Genomic DNA, 23,709 nt, shown 5'->3' with positions numbered 1-23,709 from the left:
ATATAGAAATGTGAGCTAATCATATCCACTTATCACCAATAAATAATATGCAATTTTCATTGGAATAGAAATAATTCACAGCTATCCATGTCTGATAGGATCCCACATTGTGGTTGATGCTGTACACAGCACTAGGAATTCAGAGACGAGAATGATGGTACAGCTGCTCTTAGGAAACTCAGGACTCCCTAGAGGAGGAGGCTATTTCAATTGTTTTATAATTTTTTTAAAATTTTTGATTTATTTATTTGAGAGAGACACAGAATGAGCAGGGAGGAGGGGCAGAGGGAGAGAGAGAAGCAGACTCCCCACAGGGCAGGGAGCCCAGTGCAGGGATTGATCCCAGAACCCAGAGATCATGACCTGAGCTGAAAGCAGACACTTCACCACCTGAGCCACCCGGGCGTCCCTGTTTTATCATTTTTTATCAGACTACTGTATCAAAGTTATATTTCAAGCTATTTCTACCCAACAACAGGTAACATTTTATCTGCCTCAAAATATCCTATGGGCCATTGTTTCATAACACACGTCCACTTGGACTATATTATTTAGAGACACATTGTATCTTTGAATAAAAGATTATAGCTCCTAATACAGATGTAATCTATACACAGCATTAATTTTGAAAATACTTCCTGACAGTGCATGGCTTTCTTGCATGACTGGATATGGAACTCATGTTAAAGCCTCATTTAGTCTCCAAACATATGGTGGAAAATATTTATTTTACTTTTTTCACTGAAACCACAAAATTAAGCATTGTTAAATCCTGGCTGCTGAGAGAGTCTATGTGACAAATCACCCAAACATAGGAGGTCTCTCTCATTTCCATGGGCTAAGGGTCTTATGGAATCCAGGAATCTGTAGAACTTCAAGGAATTCATTAACCCCTGGAAACTGCAAGCAATGGGGGGGGGGGGGGGAGGGGTGTCCCTAAGCACACATGTGCACTTGTATTCTTTCAGTTATAGGGTCAATAAATGTCATCAGGGCTTCAAGGAGTCTATAAAGAGAAATACTGCCTTTCCATGGGCTAACTTCAGTAGGCAAAAGGTTACGTATTTGCAGTTTCCATTCTTATCCTAATTACAACATCCCAGTTATATCATGGTCAGACCATTGCATTTTTTACTGCTTCATATTTTTACCTCCTAAATCAGAGCTAATACTGATTCCCTTATGTTCCATATTACCGGGCTCCACTTGGAGATGGAGGGAATAAATATCCAGACCTCACTGTCTCTTCTCTCTGACCTCATGCCAGCCTCTCAGCAGCTAAACCTAACTGTAAGGCAAAGTGCAAAGTTGCTTGGTGATAAGCTCCTTACAGCCTCTCCCTGCACAGCAGTAAGAGAGGTGGAGATGGATAGATGGTAGATCCTGGGGAGCAAGGCAGAGTGAGTAAAAAGCAAGCCATCTGACATACGCCCTCACGTATGAAGTTCTTGCAGCTATATGTACTGAAATGTGGTCCTTACACTTGCTCTTTCACCCCGCCTTCAGGTTTCCATCACATGGCACCTCTTTGGTGAGACCTTCTCTCATCACCCCATTTGAAGTCACAAGCTGTCTTACCTCTGTCTCTGACTCCCCATCCCCCTGCCCTGCTTGGAGTTTGATGGTAGCACTATCACCATTGCACAGGCTGCACACCTCACTTGGCTTTGTTTTTTTTTTTAATTGTCAGCCTTTTCCCACTAGACCATGAACTCCAAGAGACCAGGGAATATACTATCTCTTAGAACATTTTCTATCTTCAATGTTGGCATCAACAATATCTTGTACCCAATAGATACTCAACATACACTTATTAAATAAATGAAGGAAAGTGTAAATCAACTTTGGAAAGAAAATCCTTGTGCTATGTTTTAAAAATGGAAACAAGTCTATTAATAACAAAACTGTTTTTCTTGTTTCAAAATCACTGCAAATACTCACTGCTAGTTTTCACTATCTGAACTTTATTTCCTAAATAGCTCCTTTTCCAAACTTCAGTTTCTTTCTTTAATCAACTCAAATATCTTTTTCTATGTAGTCTTTCCTGTTTTATCAAAAGTGATTGCTGAGTTTGATGAGCTTCAGAGGAGAGTATCTGTATCCTTCATAACTTTCCCCATAGGTATCAGTTATTTGCATGCATATCTTTTTTTTTTAATTTTTATTTATTTATGATAGTCATACAGAGAGAAAGAGAGAGGCAGAGACACAGGCGGAGGGAGAGGCAGGCTCCATGCACCGGGAGCCCGACGTGGGACTCGATCCCGGGTCTCCAGGATCGCGCCCTGGGCCAAAGGCAGGCGCCAAACCGCTGCGCCACCCAGGGATCCCTTGCATGCATATCTTAATCAGCAAAACTGCATTCCAAGTTCTCTGAACAAAGGGTTTATGGTTTATGCAATGTCCACATTCCACAGCACTAAGCACAACCCACTGCCTGCAATATGTTGAAGAGTATTAGTACTGGAGTCAGGGAACCTGCATTCAACTCTTGCCTCCATGCTCGCCATGATATGCTGCCATTTAAGGTCTCTAAGCTATGTCATGGGGTAGCTACAAGGGTTAAATAAGATGATACATATAAACCATTAGCCAATAAATGCTCAATAAAGTGTATCCATCATTAGCTTAGTGTGTGTTCAGTGTCTGGTAAACAAACGAATGGTTATAGTAGGAAATGGAAGGATGAAATCCAAACAAGATATAATCTTCCCATGCCTGTCCTTGTTCAGTGATATATGTTAAGTCCTTTATGTGAACTAGAAAGCAATTAGTGTCAAGAGGTGCAGATTCTTGCATCAGTTTGCTCAAGATCAAATCCATCCTTACTACCTGTGTGACCTTGACCGAGTACTTAACTTTTCTGCCCCGGGGTTTTCTCATCTATGTGACTCATTGATAACAGGAAGGAATAAATGATCAATATTACTAATTACTATAGACACCAAAAGGGATACCACACTGAAAGATAAAGCTTTCTCTTAATCTAACAGGCTGTTAGACAGTCATAAATTTTAGGAATTTAGTTTGCATGTTAATAAATAGAGAGCTATAATTAATCTTTTTGGATCCTCTCATTGCCACAATCTTTTCTTTTTCAAGATAGGATTATACCATAGACATTTAAGAGAAAATTACTTCAAAACAAGCAATGTTCCAAGGGGGTAAAATACAACTTCGAAAATTCTTTTGTGTATTTGTTAAAAGTAATCCTCAAAGCAGCAGTTATTAAAATTTTCTACATTCTATCATCCGACGGTGTTATTTCACATCATTAATAATTAATCATAGGCCTCTGATTCATTTTTGTACACTCTAAAAATAGAATACCACAAATAGGCTTAGAACCTTAGCAACAGAATGTTGAGTGTTCTATCAGCCTAACCTAGGTACCTACTCACATTTTGCAAATAGATCTGTCTCAGAATTACTAAACTGGAAGGTGTTTCATGGCAAAATCAGACATGTTTTTCCTATTTGCAGTTATTTCAAATTTATCTCACTAAAAATCTCAGCACTTCTTCCACTCTCTGCTTGCCTGGCAGTAGAAAACAATGAGCTTGTGCTACCATCTTGAGACCCTGATCATGAAGCCCATCAGATATGAAACCTACTAAGTCAGTACCAACCTGGTCAGTCCCCTGATGGAGTTCCTGATGTCTGTCATTTGACAAGTACTTGAACGAGCTCTGGTGAATGAGAAAATTAAGTGAGAAACTCTCATTAATACTGGTAGCATCTAATTTTTACTGAAATTTTAATTCAACTTGTTCAATAAGTAGTGTAAATCATTATTCTATGTATTTTACAACTATGAGTTCATTTGACCTTCATAACAACCGTATGGGAAAACCAATGCAAAAGTTAAGTATGTTTCCAAGAGTCACACATCTAATAAATGGGAGATCCAGAATCGAAACTCAGGCAACCTGAGTCCTAAATCCGAGAAGCCTAGGCCATAAGCCATCCAACAAACCAGGAAACTATAGGCCTGGTTAGCAAATTTCTACATAGCTCTTGGCTTAACAGCAGGACAAATATGGGGATGGACTTAGTGTGTATTTAATGTGAGTGTATATGTGTTCCTTAATTCATTTTCAAAATATTCAACTTACCAAGTGATAGTCTATGTATGGATTTCACAAGGGTTCAAAGAGTTAAATCTAAAGGTGGATGTCATAGTCTGATACAAAGCAGCAGAGGCAGAAACTGAAAAGACTAAAACTTTATAATAAGTAGTCCTGGACTCACCCAAGAGTAGAAAAGAGCATTTCCTCTTTTTTTTCCTCCTGAAATAGTCACTTGCTCTTTCTCAGATAGATAGATGGATAGGCAGATAAACAGGTAGGTAACAGACAGATAATCCACTTCTTTGTGCCACCCGGATTTCTCTTCTGTCTTTTTATCTCTCCCATATGAGATAACTTCAAGCCCAAGCTCATGAATGTCTTTCTGGATACCTACAGTGTCCAATATGGTAGCCATGAACCACAAGTAGTTACATGAATTAATTAAAATAGACAAATTAAAAATTTAGTTCCTCTGTCCATTCACCACACGTGGCTAGTAGCCATCATCGGATAGCCCAGATATGGAGCATGCTCATCACTGTAAAAACTTCTGCTCTAGAGAAAGATGGGAGCCATTGTCAGTACCATCCCCTGAAAGTGGTACTGATTTATCTTTTCTGATTTACTTCATTTTTGTGTCCTCACAGAGCTACACAACTAAGTTTAAGAAACCAGTTACTATAAACATTGAAATTATTTGGCAACATTTACTTTTTCAGATACTTCGTTCAGTCTGCCAACATTCCGTGATCAAAATCATTGGCGAGATTCCATGGATTTTTTTAAGTTGTTTTTTTTTTTTCTTACATGACATCTTTCCAAGTAGTTAGAAGTAGAGAACTTAATATATGTAATTTTTTTAATCAAAGAAAACACAAGATAGCTTATTGTTTTCTTTACCTAAAAGTTTCACCTAACGTCATGCATTATTAGGGGGAAAAAATCACTTTTACCATGTTATCGCTTCTGATATGTGCTCACCTCACTTCATCTCTGAGAATTGTATCCAAATGCATGAAACAATTTCTGTATTTAATTTCCATAATATATCACTGGTAGACTGGCAACAATTAAGCCACTGAGTTAGCAACTAATACAATTTAGACATGATTATTTCATCATAAATATTAGAGTAGTTCCTCCATAATCTCTTTTGCTAAAGTAAAGCGAATTATAGTATCTATTAATACATTCCTCCATCAGATACTTAATTATGACTTACTATATGCCTGATAATGTATTAAGTGTGCCCTCAAAGTTCCTATAGTACAATTAAACTCAAATTATTGAAATAAAAAAGTGACTCTGTTGCCCTTTGAGTTCCCATAGGAGGGTGGTGACTGCCTAAATTCAAATCTCTGTTCACTTTCCCCCAAACCACGCAGATCCAAAAAGGGAGCAAATAAAACTATCCATAACCCATGCCTGCCACATAACTGGGAGACAGAGATTGTGGCAAATCTCGATTTACATGTAAGTAGGGTATAAGCATCCAAATCTGGAGAACCACTTCAAGGCCCAGGCCAGATCAAAAGCAAGAAGATAGTGGGGTACAGCAGCAACAGACTCCACAAAGATAGAATATCACTCTCAGAAGGAGAGAGTTCCACGTGGACTGGAAAAATGGTAGGAACAAAGATAAGACCTGTTGTATCAGAGCACTTGGCTCCTGAAGAATTGAAAGGAAGAGCAGAAAAGTGCACTGGAGCAGAAGCAGCAGTCCTGGAAATGGTATGGCCCCTGAGGGAAAGGGAGGGCCGTAGGTGGGGGCATCCCTTGGAGGTTAGGTGGTAAAGGCAGCAGAGTGTTTAAGTCAAGGAAAACAAAGAAACCAAAGAGAATCAGAGCCAGAAGATACACCAACCTGCTTCTCCAACAGAGATAAAATTATACTTCTCCACCCAACAGAATCAGGCATTCTCAAACCAGAAATCACAGTGAACCTCTCAAATCTCTTGCCTTTGCATGTGGAATCAAGGCAATAGAAAATAACTTTAAACATGCAACAATCCAAAGAATACAGTCCTCACAAGCCTTCCCTTAGGAATCTACTAGAGTGAGAGCTTCAGCCAGCCAGATACTTCAGCAAAGGGACCTTTGGTGAGCACTGAAGATATTTAATATATATATTTAATTATAGATTAAAGACTAGAAGAAAGGTGGGGCAAACAATGAAAGAATAGCATGTGCCGTTAAATATTTTGGACGGAATTTCAAAATATGGCTAAGTAAATGGGAGGGACAAAAGGGAAAGAAAGGGAAAAAATGAAATGCATTTTCTGAATACTGTGTAGTGATAAAAGTGATAAAAGGATGTCATCTTAAGCTGACAAATCAAATAGTAGAAGCCTAAATAAGGAATAAAGGGACTAAGGTACTAAAGGTAATCACTAGAAAAAAAATACAAATTTTCCTAAACTAAGTTAAATAGTCTGTCCACCCCAGATCCCTAAAAAAAAATAAAAATAAAAAAGGCAAGGAAATAGACCACATGGTGAAACATAGTAACTATGACAATATATACAGTAAATATAAAAAAATAATAACAGAGTTGATTACTGATGTGATCAAACATATTAGTCATGTCAATATATGTAAATGAGGTGAATTTACTTATTAAAGGGATGCCTGGATGGCTCAGCAGTTGAGCATTTGCCTTTGGCTCAGGGTGTGATCTCGGGTGTAGGGATGGAGTCCCATATCGGTCTCCCTGTGAGGACCCTGCTTCTCCCTCTGTCTGTGTCTCTGCCTCTTTCTCTCTGCTTGTCATGAATAATAACATCTTTTTTAAAATGTACTTATTAAAGAGATTTTCAGACTGATTCACAAGGTAAAACCCAACTCTACTATATACTATCAACATCCTGAAGGGGTTCAAGGAATGTCAAAAATAAAGAGATGGACAAAGTTTTATCAGGCAAATATAAAAAATAAAAGTGCAGGGTTCCCCAGAATCCTTGCAACCCCGCGGGCATGTCTGAGGCTGAGTTTGACAAAGCTGCTGAGGACTCTAAGCACCTCAAGACCGAGCCAGCAGACAATGAGATGCCATTCACCTACAGTCATTATGAACAAGCAACTGTGGATGACACAAGCACAGAGCAGCCTGGGCTGCTGGATCTCAAAGGCAAGGCCAAGTGGGAGGCCTGAAATCAGCTGAAAGGGATTTCCACCCAAGATGCCATGAAAGCTTACATCAACAAAGCAGAAGATCTAAAGAACGAGTATGGAATATAAGGGGCTGGATTTGGCTGCCAGCAGTGCATTTCATCTAACCTGCCATAATGTCTTGTTTTCCTAATACTGTGGATGACCTGAAATAATGAAAATAACCTGTTAACCTAGAATCCTGAAGACCCTACAGGATATGGCTCTAACAGAGTAGGAACTGAAATGGTTAGTGACCTTCACTGAGTAGTTTTTATCTGTAGATCGAAAGTGTATTTGTTACTTTAGGGAGACTTGGGTGGCTTGGTCAGTTGGGCGTCTGCCTTCGGCTCAGGTCATGAATCCAGGGTCCTGGAATCGAGCCCCACATCAAGCTCCCTGCTCATTGGGAAGGGTGCTTCTCTTTTTCTCTCTCCCTCTGCCCCTCATTCTTTCTTGTTCTCTCTCTCTCTCTCTCTCTCAAATAAATAAATAAAATCTTTTTTTTAAGTGCGTTTGTTACTTTAAATAAGTAAATGCAAGGTTGACATCTTGATATTGGAAAAGGTATAAATCATCACAAAAAGCATAAAATGAAACAAGGAAAGATAATGTTAAAATGATAAAGGTCATAATTCATACCAAAGATAATATTCTTAAATAACTGTGAATATAACCACCACATTTATATAACAGAAACTCCCAGAAATGTCAGGAGAAACAGTCAAAAACAAAATAATATTATAGGACTTTAACATATCATTTCCAGATCAAGAAAATCAAGTGGATGAAAACCAAGGAAGGATATAAGACACTCCTCATACCATGAATAAAGTTGATCTTACAAATCTATATTGAATTTTACCATCAATAATAATTTACACACCTTCTTCTCAATGGCATATGGAACATTCACATAAACTTAGCATATATTATATCACATAGAAATCCTCATTTTCATAATATAGAAATAATTCAAATAGCATTCTCTGATCAGAGCACAATATTAATAGAAATTAACAAGAAGTTAATTTCTAAAGTGTCTTTTCCAGCTGAAAATGTAAACTTTCTACTGAACAACTCTTCAGTAAAAGGAAAATGCTAAATTAAATTTTAGTATTTCTTTTAAAAATAATGGTAATAAAAACAGACTGTATGGGATATCATTAAAGCTGTGATTAAAGAGAAATTCATAGCCTTAAGCGCTTAACATCAATAAAAATGAAAGAATAACAATAAATGAATTAAAACCCCAACCTGAAATCCTGTGAAAAAACAAACATATAAACATTGTAAAGCACAAGAAAGGAAATGGCAAAAAAGAAAAAAAGGAGAAATTAATTATTAGAAAAATATTAGAATTAATAAATTAAAATGCTGGTTCCTGGGGGGTAGAAATCATTTGGTGACTTATTCAGGGGGAAAAGGGAGAAGCATAAATATGCACAATAATAAATAATCCTTGTAAAATAATGAATTAAAACACAGAAAACACTATTTTATACAACTCTATGAAAATAATACAGAGATGAAATAGCAATTTTCCAGTAAGTTTAATTGATCAAAACTGATACCACTCAAAATAGGTGGCTTAAGTAGACTAATTTCCATAGGAAAAAATAAAGAAAAATTATCAAAATCCTACCCCCCTTAAAAAGGCAACAGGCCCAGATGGCTTCACAAGAGAATTCTACAAAACTTCTAAACACCAGATGATTCTAATTATTCTTAAAGCATTCCAGAACATAGAAAAGGAAAGAATACTTCCAAACATTTTTTATAAAGCAAGTAGAACATTGCTAATTAAACCTAATGAAGAGGATACCAGAAAAGCACAGCTAAATTCCTCATGGCCACAAACGCGAGATTGTCCTTTCCCAGCCCCAAGGCTTGGGGAAGGGAAAAGTATGGAGGGGCCTGAGGTCAGCTGCCCACAAGCACCAGGTACCTACACTCCCCCTTGTTCTGCTGGGGATACCCGAGCAGCTTTCAGTCACTGCAGGCACAGGGCCTGGCATTGCAAATCCCAAAGGAAATCAAGGGAAAAGTTTCTATTTTAGCCTCCTACAACCAGGCTGAGTGGCCTCCTGCAGAGGCCAGAGCTACCATCCTGTGTGAGTTCAAAACAGCAACTTCTCCCCCATCCCTCAACTCAGGGCTTGCCTAAAGTTTGTTTTTCTCTCCTTCTTCTGGGATAGATTTGGAAAATGGAGAGGGGAAGAGCCAGGAGTCCTACTGGGTCCACCTCTTGAGTGGAACTGAAACTTCATCAGAGAGAGGATATTTGATTAGTTTGACTAAAACTCAGATTTTCCTTTAAAGGAGTTGTGGAAAATAAAGTTAGAGAGTTATTTCAAAATCATGAAGGTGGTCAATGACTTGATTTGGGCTTTACACTAGATTTGGTAGATCCCTGAATGTTTTCCAGCAAAGGAAGACTTTTTTTAAAATAGTGTTATAGAAAGATCAATCTAATGATAATCATTCGGGGGGATGTTGCAGCATTCTAGAGTCTCTTCCTAGTCAAAGTCCAGGCTTCAAGCCCACAGCATCGGCATCATGGGGAACTTGTTACATTGCAAACTCTCAGGCCTATGGGGTCAGAGCCTGCATTTTAATAAAATCTTCAGGAAATTTAGGTGTACTTTAAAGTATGAGAAGCAGTGTTCTAGAGATCATAAAATACCACCTGAAAAAAGAAGGGACGGATGCAGGAGAAATAGTACTTCAAAAAACTGACCAAGATCAAAGAAGATAGGGCACCTGGATGGCTCAGTGGTTGAGCATCTGCCTTCGGCAGATCCGGGGTGCTGGGATAGAATCCCTCATTCTGCTCCCCTCAGGGAGCCTGCTTCTCCCTCTGCCTATGTCTCTGCCTCTCTCTCTGTGTCTCTCATGAATAAACAAATCAAATCTTAAAAAAAATAAAATAAAAGATCAGAGAAGATAATAAGGTTTCAAGGTTGGGTCACAGTTGAGTGTATGAATCCCGGCCCCAAGAGCAAATTCATAAAGACTTAGACTGTAGTTAATGGGTTACAGCTGCATCTCTGCTTCTTGTCAAAATAATTTAAATTGTTAAATCATAGTAATATTTCAATTTGGAAAAAATCAATAGAAATCCTGCTATTATTCCTTTAACTCTCGAAGATTTTACGTGGCTTATGTTTTTAATGAAGCTATCCATCTGATTTTCCATTTTCTCTCTTACAGTGTGGTAGATTTAGAGTCTTCCCCCAAAGTTCCCTTTGTCACCAACCTGGGCATTCTTCCAAGCCCAAAGATAGTAGTGAAAATTATAGGCTCTTCCTACATACTTTTCTTTTTTAAGCAACTCGAATGGGTTCCATATTAGCAAGCCTCAATCTTTCCCTATTTGTAGTTTTTTTTTTGAATCCTTTTTTTTAAGCACCTCCACAGTCCTGATCAAAACACAAAACCTTCAAAAGAAGCTAAGTTCAACAGTGTGCAATTAATGGTGTTGGTTTATGCAGTTTATATAATTTCTTACTGAATATGCATGCAGTTTTATAAATATCATAAGAGAACTATAGAAACGTGAAAGCATCTTAGGCAGTCAAGTGTGGAAAAAGCTATTCATTAATACAGAATGCTGTCAATTTGGTTAATAGGATATAAATAATATAAAAATAGAAATAATAATTATGATGAAAGCTGGGTCCCTCTCTGCAACACAAATGAACCCTCAGAATGTTTTACCTCCATGTTAAAGTTAAAATTAAGAAAATTTAGTTGATCTCAGTAATATCCTGGTTCACTCTCAACAACAGAAAACTTACCTACAGGCATGTTTAATAATTAAATATAAGATTATATACTGAATAGTAATAGGGGAAAAGACAGTTTTTAGAAGTGTCTCAGCATTTTTAATGCCTTTCGGGAGACAGAAAAATTTTTTGGAACCTAGTAATTTTTGTTTCAATAATTACAAATTTTCTTCCTTTGGAATGTTAAGCTTGCTCCTAAAATGTCTTCTCTTTTTTCTTTTTTAATTCAGCATAGAAAGCTTTAATATGAAAGGTGATTTCCTCTCTTAAAAAGAACTACAATTAAAAGTTTCTTATGTATTGGGATCCCTGGGTGGCGCAGCGGTTTGGCGCCTGCCTTTGGCCCAGGGCGCGATCCTGGGAGACCCGGGATCGAATCCCACGTCGGGCTCCTGGTGCTTCCTCTGCCCGCTTCTCCCTCTGCCTATGTTTCTGCCTCTCTCTCTCTCTCTGTGACTACCATAAATAAATAAAAATTAAGAAAAAAATATTAAAAAAAAAAGTTTCTTATGTATTCTTCCAGAATTTTTTTCTATGCTTAGACCAGTGTCTACATAAAATGTCCATTTTTTCTCTGAAACTCACTAGCACTTCCACATTCCTCTTACGCCTCCCATATCTGCACCTCTTTTGTTTCTCATTTTGTGCTCATGATCTACAGCAAGCATATTTTCATATATCTCTCTGATTAAAAGCTTAATTTCCAGTATTTCCAATTTCAAAAAACTCAAAAATAGGGGCATGAATAGTGTTCAAGAACTCTGCTAGTCTCTGTAATTCTACATAATTAATTTTATCACTTGTCTAAACAAAGTAAGATACATGAGGATACATGATCTTTTCTTTCTGAGAAGCTAAGATGCACAAACTCCTTCCTTATTCCTTGTTCATAAATTTTTCTCAAAAGCATATCCATGCACATTCTGTTGGGATTTGCTGCTTCAGAGCAATTATGTAGACTCTACATGGAATAGGTCACTTTCCCTTATGCTGATTGTTCAGGCTTTACATTGCTTTTTAGACTACATTAATGTCTTTACTTCACAAAATTATTTGCTGTATGATATTAAGGAGATCGACACTATCAATCCAAACATTTGTTATTAGAACTGTAATACTCTTACAGAATGATTGTGACTCTACAGGAGATGGTTTTGAAATTACAGTTAAACAGTTGTTACCAATAGACTTTGCTCCTGAATTATGCAAAATGATCAACTTCATCATATAAAAATCTCAGTGGATTCCAGAAGTTTTAATTGGTCAAGGCAAAGAAAGAAATAAACAAGGCAACATATTCTGGATGGGAGTCCTGGGACTTGCCTGTAAGGTAATTAATTTTCAATTAAACAGAAAGTAGAAGAAATGGAATTGAAATCCAACTGGATGACTAGGGGAAAGGATTCAAAGCATACATTTATGTTGACAAATGCTATGAACTTGGAGAATGAGCAGGTCATTTCTTGTGGTTGGTGATGTGGATATTTCATAAATGAATAAATAAATAACTCTTAAGCTCAGTAGAATGGATCTAACTAGGAGCCACAACCACTCTCTACTCTAATCCCAAATGAGGTACTACTCTCTGCAACTCTGTGCTTATTATGAAATATGTATGGATGTAGCCTCGTATTCAAACCACCTAAAACTTTCCCTTTTATTTCCTTGGTTCGTTTTAAAGATTTTGTTTCTGTAAAGAAAATTATGGTGGTGTGAACTGTCTTTATGTGGGTAGTTCTCATTCATGTTTCCTACAAAATTGCTTTGAGAAAATGGTCTAAGGCTTAGCGCTTTCTGAGGAAAAATAAACGTGCCCCTTTTCAATTATGCCCTATATGTGTTTTCAGGGCAGAGTGAAATTTGAAAAAAATTTCAATTCTAGCAAATGTAATATCCCTTCACATTTTTTTAGCGCATTAACACAATTATATTAAAATAAATTGCATTTTGAAATCTTAAAATCAGGTAATCTGCTTGTTAAACTATTCCATGCAACAGAGATAGTGAGTTCCTCTGAATTATTTTATGAAGATATGATAATCCAAATTTTTAAATCCTGATAAAATAGTTTTTAAATGTGTAGATCAAGGTCTCTTCTAAATTTGGATGCAAAATTATAAATGAGGCAATAACAAGTCAATTCAACACTATGTTAAAAGTGACTTAAATGTGATGATAAAGTAGACTTTCTATTGGTACTAAGAGTATTGTTCATAATTGGAATATATAACAGCACATATACCAATATAAGTAAAAAAGCATATGACCTTCAGATTAGCAATAATTTAAAAAAAGTAACCCCAGTGCTGGCAAGGATGCAGGGAAATAGATACTATTCACATCAAAACTGAGAGTTTAAATTACCACAGACATTTTAGGAAGAAATAATAAGTTATCTATTAAATGTAAAACTTCACATGCTTTTGAACCAGAAATCCTATTTTTAATGTAGTTGACAAAAGATAGCATCATTGTAGTGGTATTTCTATAGTGATGTTTATTGTAGTAGTATTTATAGTGATACAAATAAAAACTGAACAATCAGCCTTCTGACACCAGCCCAGTCAGAAAAGATACCAGCCACCCAGCTGTAAACATCTGTTGGAAACTGAGAAATATCAGCCCTTCATAAAGCTTAATTTTGTTGGCACATTATACCTTCAAATTCAAATATTTTAGGCTCCTGGGTGGCTCAGTCGGTTAAGTGTCTGCCTTTGGCTCCGGTCATGATCCTGATGATCCTGGGGCCCACCCATCAGGCTCAACAGGGATGCTGCTTCTCCCTCCTCCCACCCCCTCCTCTCACTCCCTCCTCTCACCATACTTTCTCTCTAGCTCTCTCTCTTTCTATCAAATAAATAGATAAAAATCTTAAAAAAAAAAAAAAAAGAATTCAAATATTCAAACATTTTACCTGAAAATCTTACCTACTAAATCTAACCTTACTAAATCCAATATCTCATTAATGAATCACTTTTTTTTATTAATCAGTTTTGACAAATGATTTGGTTGTCACTAGGGGTCTAGTTGCTAATGGATATGGCATCATGATATTTATTTAACAAAAATAATACTAAGAGTCGAACTGATTTACAAAACACACTGTTTTTACATATAGAACAAGAAATATATACATCTACTCAACAATTATTTATTAAATGCCTCTTACTTCTCAGTAGGTACTCCCCTACCTTCTGAACATGTTGCAAAACCGATTTGATGCTAGCTTTCAAAGAGTTCATGATAGACACCAATCAAGTAAAGAAATAGGTGTGTGTACACAATTAGAAACTGTGAGCAGGATGCAATGAAATAGAATAATGAGGAGGGGGTTCATTTAAGTAGTCAGGAAAGGCCTCTCTGGGAAAACGACATTTCATATACTAGGGTTGAGAAGTCAGCCTTATAAAAGGAGGGAACAAGTCTTCCAGGCAAGCCAAGTAGTCTCTTATTTATTTATGAGACTGGCTTATTTTTTTTAAATGAATCACAATGTCTAATTGGTACTTCATTAGTGCTCAATATGTATTTAATGAATCCAACCATGGATGCATGCTATTTTCCATCTCTCTTAGCAAAGAGCTATGTGTTGAATTATGGTACAATGGGGCACATAAGAAACACCAAACTATTTTGAAAGTGAGTACCACATATTTATTTGCCACGAACACACTAATTTATATAAAAGACCTAAGGCATGCACACAAAAATTGACATGATTAAAACATGTATACAATTAACCCTTTATATAGCCATGTCCTTGTGGTTCCCATCTCATCTTTCCCCATGTCCGTAATAGTCACAGTTCAAAACCTCCCCCTCCATATCATCTCTAACTACATGAAATGATTATCAACTGAGAGAAGGAATTATGGGGGTTTGTAGAAGTCTGAATCAGAAGGAGTGAGGATCCGGATTCTCTGAAGTTTGAAAAGTTTTCCCCCATTCTGGGGAGCATATCCTTCTTCCCCTCCCTATTTAAGAATAAGTAAGGTGTTTTATGGTCACTCTTGCAAAACTCAGCTCAACAAGTAGAACATCCATTGTGTACGTCCCACATGCTTAACACTGTACCTGGCTCCGTGGGGAATCCCAAAGCATGTTTATTCTCAGCTCACTATAAACCATGTTGTATGGCTCTTTGGAACCTGACCTTCTAGTTGCATAATTCCAAGTCTTACCTTTCCTTTCAGACCTACTGCTAACTAAGCTCTTTCGGCCATGCCTTCTTCTTGAATCTATATTCTCCTTTGGCGTCCATAACCACAGTCCTGGACAGTTTGCTTTTCTGGCTCGTCTTCCTCTTCTTACCCTATAAATATTTTTCCCCAATTTCATTATCAGTCATTTAATGTGAGCCATTTCAAACCCACTTAGAGCTTCTATCATCAAGCTTAGATGGGTCCCAGCTCCAAATCTCTGCCCCAGATCTCTCTCCATACTCCACATTCTGATCTCTTAGATCCTCTCAATATGACTTGGATGTCTTACAGACAGCTCATGATAAACCCAGACTCTTCCACTTGGCCCTGAATCTGTTGTTCCTCTTCTGTTTCCTGTACTCATAATGACACCTTAAACCATTCAAGATTCTGGAAATGATCCTACTCTCTTCCCTCCTTTTCCCTGGAAATGATCCTATTCTTTTCCCTCCAATTGATCACTAGATCCTGACATTTTGCTCTCTTAATATACCTCCATTCTTCCCTCTCTCCTTGGTTAGGCTCTCAGATCTTACATGGGAAAATTCAATAGCAATCATTTAACTAGTCTCTGCTTTCCCTTCCATTCTCCCCACAAGCCATCCAACATACCCCTCCATGATTCCATCAAAGGGGCTGTATTAGAATATCAAAGTACAGTATCAAGTTAAATGAGGTGTTTAATGACAATAGTAAGAGGTTAAGAGATTCAGGAAAGAGAAAAATATATCCATTTTCCTTCTCATGGGTTTCCTCTGAAAGCTTTGGGTTTCTAGAAACAATGTCACCTGAAATATCTCCCTTGTGAACTTTCCAGAAATTTTAGCCAAGAAATTACCATCATTAGGACTGGCTATTTGTAAGGGCAATGGAAGTAGACAAGAGGACAGTGTATCTAGTAATTTACAGGAAATCATGCAGGTATGTTTCAGGACTGGTTTCCCTATTAGTGCCCTCATTTGGGTCCTGATAAAACAAGACACAAAACAGGAAAATTGGAATAGTGATATAGAGTGGCAAGAACAGGTTCTAGGAATGGAAATCAGGGTTCTACATACGCAGATATAAAATTTTTACCAAAGATGCCCTTCAGGCAATTTACCACTAAATCCGTGCTTGTCCTGCTGGTATTACCTCTCACTTCATTTAATTCAGAAAGGTTCCATTGAACATCTCTTCCATGTCCTATCGTGAGCACCGGAGGGTATGAAAGAAAAATGTAAAACACATCTCCTGTTGTCAGTTTACATTCTTTTAAGATTTTATTTTTATTTATTTGACAGAGAGAAAACACAAGCAGGGAGAGCAACAGGCAGAGGGAGAGGGAGAGAAGCAGGCTCCCTGCTGAGCAGAGGCAGCTGTAGGGCTCCATCCCAGGACCCTGGGATCTGAGCCAAAGGCAGATGATTAACCGACTGAGCTACCAAAGCACCCCGGAAAGTTTGCATTCTAATTGCAGAGATAACATACACAAACATCCATGAAAGTATACTAAATGAGAAGCTACAGAAACAAATGAGAAACTACAGAAATAAATGGGCAGCCCGAGTGGCTCAGCAGTTTAGCGCCGCCTTCAGCCCAGGGCCTGATCCTGGAGACCCGGGGTCAAGTCCTGGATCGGGCTCCCTGCATGGAGCCTGCTTCTCCCTCTGCCTGTGTCTCTGCCTCTGTCTCTCTCTGTGTCTCATGAATAATAAATAAAATCTTTAAAAAGAAAGAAGAAAGAAAGAAAGAAAGAAAGAAAGAAAGAAAGAAAGAAAGAAAAAGAAAGAAGAAAGTAAGAGAAAGAAAGAAAGAAAGAAAGAAAGAAAGAAGAAAGAAAGAAAGAAGAAAGGGTAAACAGAAAGTAGGCAAATACACTAAGATGGACAGAGAAGGCTGGAGTAGGGGTCCACAGGCAAGTCCTGGTGAAAGGGAAATGGGACCTATTGTTGCCAAAAGATTTTGTGATATACACACATTTGTGTGTGCAGCATGTTCGAAGTGCCTCTACCCCAGAAGGTGATAACGTAGGCCAGAGAAAAGTGCAAAAAAAAAAAAAAAAAAAAAATGTACTTAAAAGCAAATTTGGGGCATCTGGGAGGCTGGGTCAGTTAAGTGTTGAACTCTTGATTTAGGCCTAGGTCATGATCTCAGGATCATGAGTTCAAGCCCCATGTTGGGCATGGAGCCTGCTTAAGATGCTCTCTCTTCCTCTGCTCCTCCTCCTCGCTCTTTCTCTCTTTCTCTCTCTCAAAAAAGGGGGGAAAAGGGGAAAAAAAAAAAAAGCAAATCTTCATGAGGGGCTCTGTAAGTGACATGTTTAAATCTAAGTATCCTGAAAGCTTCTCAACCATGAAGACAAACAGCTTAGTCAAATTCTCTGCCTAAGGATCGGTGAGTCACATGGAATCATTTCTTCTGCTCTTTGAAGATCAGTCAGGGGTGGGTTTCACTGCAAATTTCTGAAGCTTTTCCACGCCCACAAAGCCCTCCAGCTACAGCTCAGCATTTTGTACAGCTGGACAGTAAATCTTTAAAAAAGTAAAACACTGCCCTCTAGTGTCCAAGGTACGCAACTGTGGAAATTCCTTCATTTTATTCAACAGCAGCCAAGGCCTAGGCAGAGAACAGTATCCAGTATTCAGGCTTTAAATGGGTTTGCAATTAAAAGGACTAAAGCCTCTTGAAATGATACGAGTAAATCCTTCAGGAAATGAAATTTAGAATCAGACCCGATTACAGTGTTTCAAAATGGGGCCTAATACTCTAATTACCACCATGACTCTGCATATATGCAAATTTTTCCTCCAAGGAGTTCAAAATTTGACTTGAAATCCAGAACTCTTGATTTCTGGTCCAATCCTTACCATCTAAAGAAAGCATATTCATTTAGACTGGCTGTTCAGTAGGAAATTTATTAGAATCCACTTCTTCTTGCCTGCAGCCACATAGGTTATTTTCCTGCTCCAGATTCCAGTAAGAGTTGATTCTACATTTCTTCAGGTCTTGCCTCCTGTTGGTAAGCAATATTTTTAGTCCCTTCGTGGTCCTTGGGATGGGCATGGCATTTAAAGTGTGTTTAATGGGGCAGCCCGGGTGGCCCAACAGTTTATCGCTGCCTTCAGCCTAGGGCCTTTTTTTTGGAGTCCTGGAGTCCCAGGATCGAGTCCCACATCGGGCTCCCTGCATGGGGCCTGCTTCTCCCTCTGCCTGTGTCTCTGCCTCTCTCTGTGTGTGTCTCTCATGAATAAATAAATAAAATCTTTAAAAATATAAAATATTTTTTAAAAATAAAATAAAGTGTGTTTAATAAATGTGTGAATGCATGAATAAATGAATAAATGGGAATTGAATAATGAATAGACAGATGGATAAGATAGGTGGTAAGATAATCACCCTTATTTAAAGCAGAGGAAAAAAATGCTATCTATTGTGCAAATACAAATAAACCCCCAAAGCTCACTGCCCTGGCTCAGAGGCCACAACAGGCAACTAATAAAAAAAAATATATCAGGAAGGCAAGAATGGCTCCAAATCAAGCCTGAGAGCACTACTATATTCTGTTGACCTCAAAAATGGACACTTTGGCTCTGCCTGCTTTTTGTGTAAGCCCTATAAAGATTACACAGATGCTTGAGCACAAAAGCAGGGGAGAGGAAAACCTGAGAGAGTTGGGGGAGGTTCCTCACCCCCACTACCCTTGGGAAATGTCCTTCGATGGATGGGTTGTAGAACTAAACATACAAGTCAATGCTTCCATGGAGCTGGATAGAAATGTCATAAACAATGGCTCCAGTGGGCACCACAGAATCAATCAATCTTTGAGTTTGGTTCAGTAGCTATTTCTGCTTTAGGTGCTCTGTGAGTACTGGCTGGGAACGGTCAGTGATAGTGGTGGAGACGTAATAATGCTATATTAGATGCCTGCTGGTTCAGACTCTTTAAATGCTCCCTGCCTGCCCTTGAAGAAGCAAGCTGAGAAAGTTTGTATGCAGTAGGGATTTGTAGCTGCCTAGGGACTTCTCCAGACAAGCTCCCACTTGCCCGCTCCAAGGTGAATTGCCCAAAGCTTTCTGCTCTCCGTCCCTATTTCTCTAAGCTGTGTACCTGGACTCCTGTGTTCTGAAGAGCTCTTTTACACATAACTTGACTCAGTCCTAACAGGATATACTTTGAACAAAATCTACTTCTGCCTTCCAGGACCATAAGTGTCACTAAGAAACTGTGGTGTCTGTTTGGGTACCCTGACAATTAGAGGACAGGGCTGCCTTGTAGCCAGGATTCCATTTCCCTAGAGAATAGGAGGTAGTGAAAGAGGTAGGAAACAAGAGGGAAAGGAAAGAAACTAAGAGAAAGCGGCCTACACGCACACAACACAGAAAACAAGCAGCACACGCCCGTGTGTGGTTCTTTTTTTTTTTTTTTTTTTTCCGTGTGTGGTTCTAATTGCCACACTCTCCTCTGCAGGATGCTTGGGACCAGCACCATTTTCTTACCATGTACCACGTCCCTGACCTCACTTTACCACAATACTCAGATCTCTCCTCAAAGAACTCCAGTGGTCTCAGTGACTACCAGGATCTTTTCTCAGTGCTTATTCTCTCTGGCCTTTCTTTAACTTCTGACATTTCTGATATTTTTGATTATCTGTTCCTAGAACGGTCTCCTTCTGCTTTTCCTCCGGAGATTATCATTATTTGGGGGGAATCCAAGCCACTTCCGTTTTTTTTTTAAAGAATCCAAACATTTTGGTATGTCTTATTTTTTTTTAATTTCTTTTAAAGATTTTATTTATTTATTCATAAGAGACACAGAGAGAGAGAGGCAGAGACACAGGCAGAGGGAGAAGCAGGCTCCATGCAGGAAGCCTGACATGGGACTCGATCCCCGGTCTCCAGGATCACGCCCCGGGCCAAAGGCAGGTGCTCAACCACTGAGCCACCCAGGCGTCCCATTCTGGTATGTTTTAAATGTGTACCATTACTAAATTAAATTTTTAATACAAACAAAATATAGGGATGTGATTTCACTTTGAGAGCACATCAAAAATCTAAACTTGAAGCTGTAGATGATCGTGAGAGCTCACGCTGGTAGCACAGGGATAGGCTCTTCCTGCCTCTCCATCTGGCTTCTAAATCTTTCACTAACTCCTCTTCCTCCTCTTGCTGCAAGACTGTCTTCCGACCCAGTACCTCTCCACTTACTTTTCTTTGGCCTCCTGATCCTGCCTCCTAGGCCAATTGTCATTTTATACTAATAACTCCCCAACTGATTTCCTAAACCTACCCCAACTCTGCTACCAATACCTCCAGTGTCCTACAAAACATCTAAACTTTTCCATCTGCAAACTGAACACATCATCCCATTTCTCCTGTCTTAAATCTCATTTCAGCAGAAGCTGAGAGTTCCTTATAGGACTAGCTGCAGAGAAGGTGTCCATCCTAGTTGAGCTTTCAAAACTGGGTATAATGGCTTGACACAGAGGTTAATCTGAAAAAGTTCGGCAGATAAAGCTAGTTAAATGTGATGGATAATAAGCTGTTATGGGCAGACGCTGAGCTTACAGACACTGGGGTATATGTCATGGGTAGACAGGAAGTTTTTAAGGTTGTTCAAATAGTTTAGACATCTCCTTCATGCCATAGATCCCAAGTTTTATTCACTAGTTACATGCATATCATGGTAATAAGCTAAAAAATATGATTTTAATATTACATTTCATTTTTGTTTATCCTTCCATAAATTATTCACCTAGTGGATTTTTATGGGCAATTTTTAATCCCAGTATTATAATGACCTCTCAGACAGATCTCTTTATGTTCTAAGATTATCCAAAGCACCATATACAATCCGTCCTTCTATACATGGTATCAACTGGTATGATCAATGGTATTGATCCATTGATCCAACCAGTAGATAGCTTTACTTAAGCAAGCTACACCTGAGTGTCTTCATGAAAGGCATGCCATACACATTACAAGAAAAGAAATTATGATAATTTGACAACTTCCCTGTGAAAATCCCTCCTTAGTTTAGACATTAAGATCACTTGCATTCCAAGGCTTGCATTGTGCTCCTTAAAGTCCTAATGAGTACCCCAAATGAAGTAAGATAATCATGATTAGACATCACCATTGGGCCACAATTTATGTCCTAAGAAAAGTAATGAGACAGGTCAGAACTTCCCCATTTTAGAAGAGTCACCCAGTCTTACTGTTAGAAACACAGCTGTCGGAAGTAGACGTTCTTTGTAATCTGCCCCCAAAAGATAGAGTTAACTAAGCCACTGATGAGATAAGAATCCAGACTACTTAGATAATTGGGGACTACTATCTTCATACAGGAGGCAGAAGCAGTGCATGAAACGTCTGAGTAGGACATGATGTTGCATTTTGGAGATAAAGGGCAACTGAAACCCTTTGTAAAGTCTTTATCTCTCAGTGGGCTGGAATTTCTTTTCCATTGTAATAAAACAGATCTGAACCAGATAAAAGAGTCATCCCAAATGTGGGCATTTCCTAGGGCACCTGGACTGATGTTCCCTAGCCATTGAGAGCTGCATCATCATCACCAGTTGCTGTATAATTAAAAGCACAACAAACTGTAAGTATGAGCAAGATATAATTATGAAGGAGAATTTCCTTTTGTATATGGCAAATTAGTATGTTCTATTTCAACACTAAAGATAATTTATTTTTAAACTGCCCATTTTTAATGCTCTGCATAAAGCTTCCTGTAATATAGAATATTTTTTTAAAAAAGCATCAATTCTATTTACAAAAAAAATACTACTATTTAAACATATATTTAATATACAGGAATGCGAACTGAATGAAAATCAAATTTCACTTCTAGACAATAGATATTTTTCCAAGAGACTTATCAGGATTACAGAGAAGGTTAGATGACTGAATTCTTCTAGAAAATGGTGTTCTCTAGTAACAAAATTTGTATCAAGGAATTTTTATTTTGTCTTTATTCTAACCTTAGCAAATTTGTAACTGAGTTTCTATCACAAACCAGCAGGACACTTTGGTAGATTTACCTTGTAAGAAGAAAACTAGTAAAAAGAAAATAGTATTATTTAATGCATAATTTAACATTTGCCAGGAAAACTCTGTAAATTCATTTTCATCTATATTATATATTATCAGCTCTATTATCTTTGTCTTTACTACTTTTTTCTATTCTTAATATAACCTTTTCCTACAAACATGCCCAAATCTCCACCAGCCAACTTAAGATGGTTTCTTGACACTATCTTAAAATGCAAAGTTATCCTCATTGATTTCATCACACACAGACTTTTGAAAAGATACTGACACTTCACATGTTCTTCCTCAATTTCTACAGTTCCCTTAATCCCTGGTTTCCACTCTTACAATTCATTTGAAATTTGTAGAGTCTGACAACCTTTTCTCCATTTTCATCTCAGTTGATTTCAATCAATATTCGACCCTATTAATGTTCTCCTTTTCCATGTCACTTTTTTCTTTCTTTCTTTTTTTTTTTTTTTGGCAGTGTTATTCTGGCCAACCTCTTCCATCTTTCTTTTGGCAACCTGAATGTCCGTCAGTGGACAAATGCGTAAATAAAATACGGTATATACCTGCAATGGAGTATTAGCCTTTAAGAGGAAGGAAATTTTGGCACATGCTACAACATGTATGAACCTTAAGGATATTACAGTAAGTGAAATAAACCAGTTACAAAAAGACAAGTATTGTATGATTCCACTTATATGGGTTATGTAGAGTAGTTAAACTCATACAGCCAGAAAACAGTGATGGTTGCCAGAGGCTGGAGGGAAAGAGAACTGAGGAGTTATTCTTTAAAGGATATGGTTTCAGTTTTGCAAGATGAAAAGAATTCTGGAGATGTATGCTGGTGATGGTTGTACAACAATATGAATGTACTTAATACCACAGACCTCTACACTTGAAAGTAGCTAAGATCCTAAATTTTACATTATGTATATTTTACCACAATAAAACAAATTGGGGAAAAATTATTCTGGTGCCGCATCACTCATCCTAGGCCAAGTGTGTATCTTTCCTTCCCAATGTAATGTTTTCTCATGATAATACACAGTACTCATCTTCTCAAACACGCATTCACACTGCATAATCCTGGGTATTTCAAATATAATCATTCCAGTAGTGGATGATAGTTTCAGGTAATTCCACATGGTACAGATTGAGGGATGCCTTACCAAACCTTCAGATAACAAAAGAAAAGCAGCAGAGTCCTAAATAACCTAGCTGGTGATCACTTGCCCACCTGGTGTTTATATTTACTCACCTCACTGACTAGCCATCTGTCTTTTGTCTAATGAACCTCAGCCTTGTTAATCCACCTAGCTGTAAATATGTTCACAGCCAGCTCTCATCAAAGGTGCTCCAGCTTGAACAAGGCAGTCTGGATTTGTACAGAGTGGCTGGAGTCCAGACCTATGCTTTTAAGCTACTCGACTATGTGAAACATAAAAACACTTTTAAAAATATCATTTATATTCTCAAC

The 23,709-nt window shown here is 38.0% G+C and overlaps 1 pseudogene; it reads left to right on the top strand.

The window, feature by feature from the left end:
* The first annotated feature begins 7,043 nt into the window (after positions 1–7,043).
* Positions 7,044–7,307, top strand: LOC112916528 (acyl-CoA-binding protein pseudogene; annotated as a pseudogene).
* The last annotated feature ends 16,402 nt before the right edge of the window (positions 7,308–23,709 follow it).

This window comes from Vulpes vulpes, chromosome 3, assembly GCF_048418805.1.
Source record: "Vulpes vulpes isolate BD-2025 chromosome 3, VulVul3, whole genome shotgun sequence".
Classification (NCBI taxonomy): domain Eukaryota; kingdom Metazoa; phylum Chordata; class Mammalia; order Carnivora; family Canidae; genus Vulpes; species Vulpes vulpes.
Note: the sequence above shows the minus strand (reverse complement) of the source record. Positions and strands in the feature narration are given on the sequence as shown.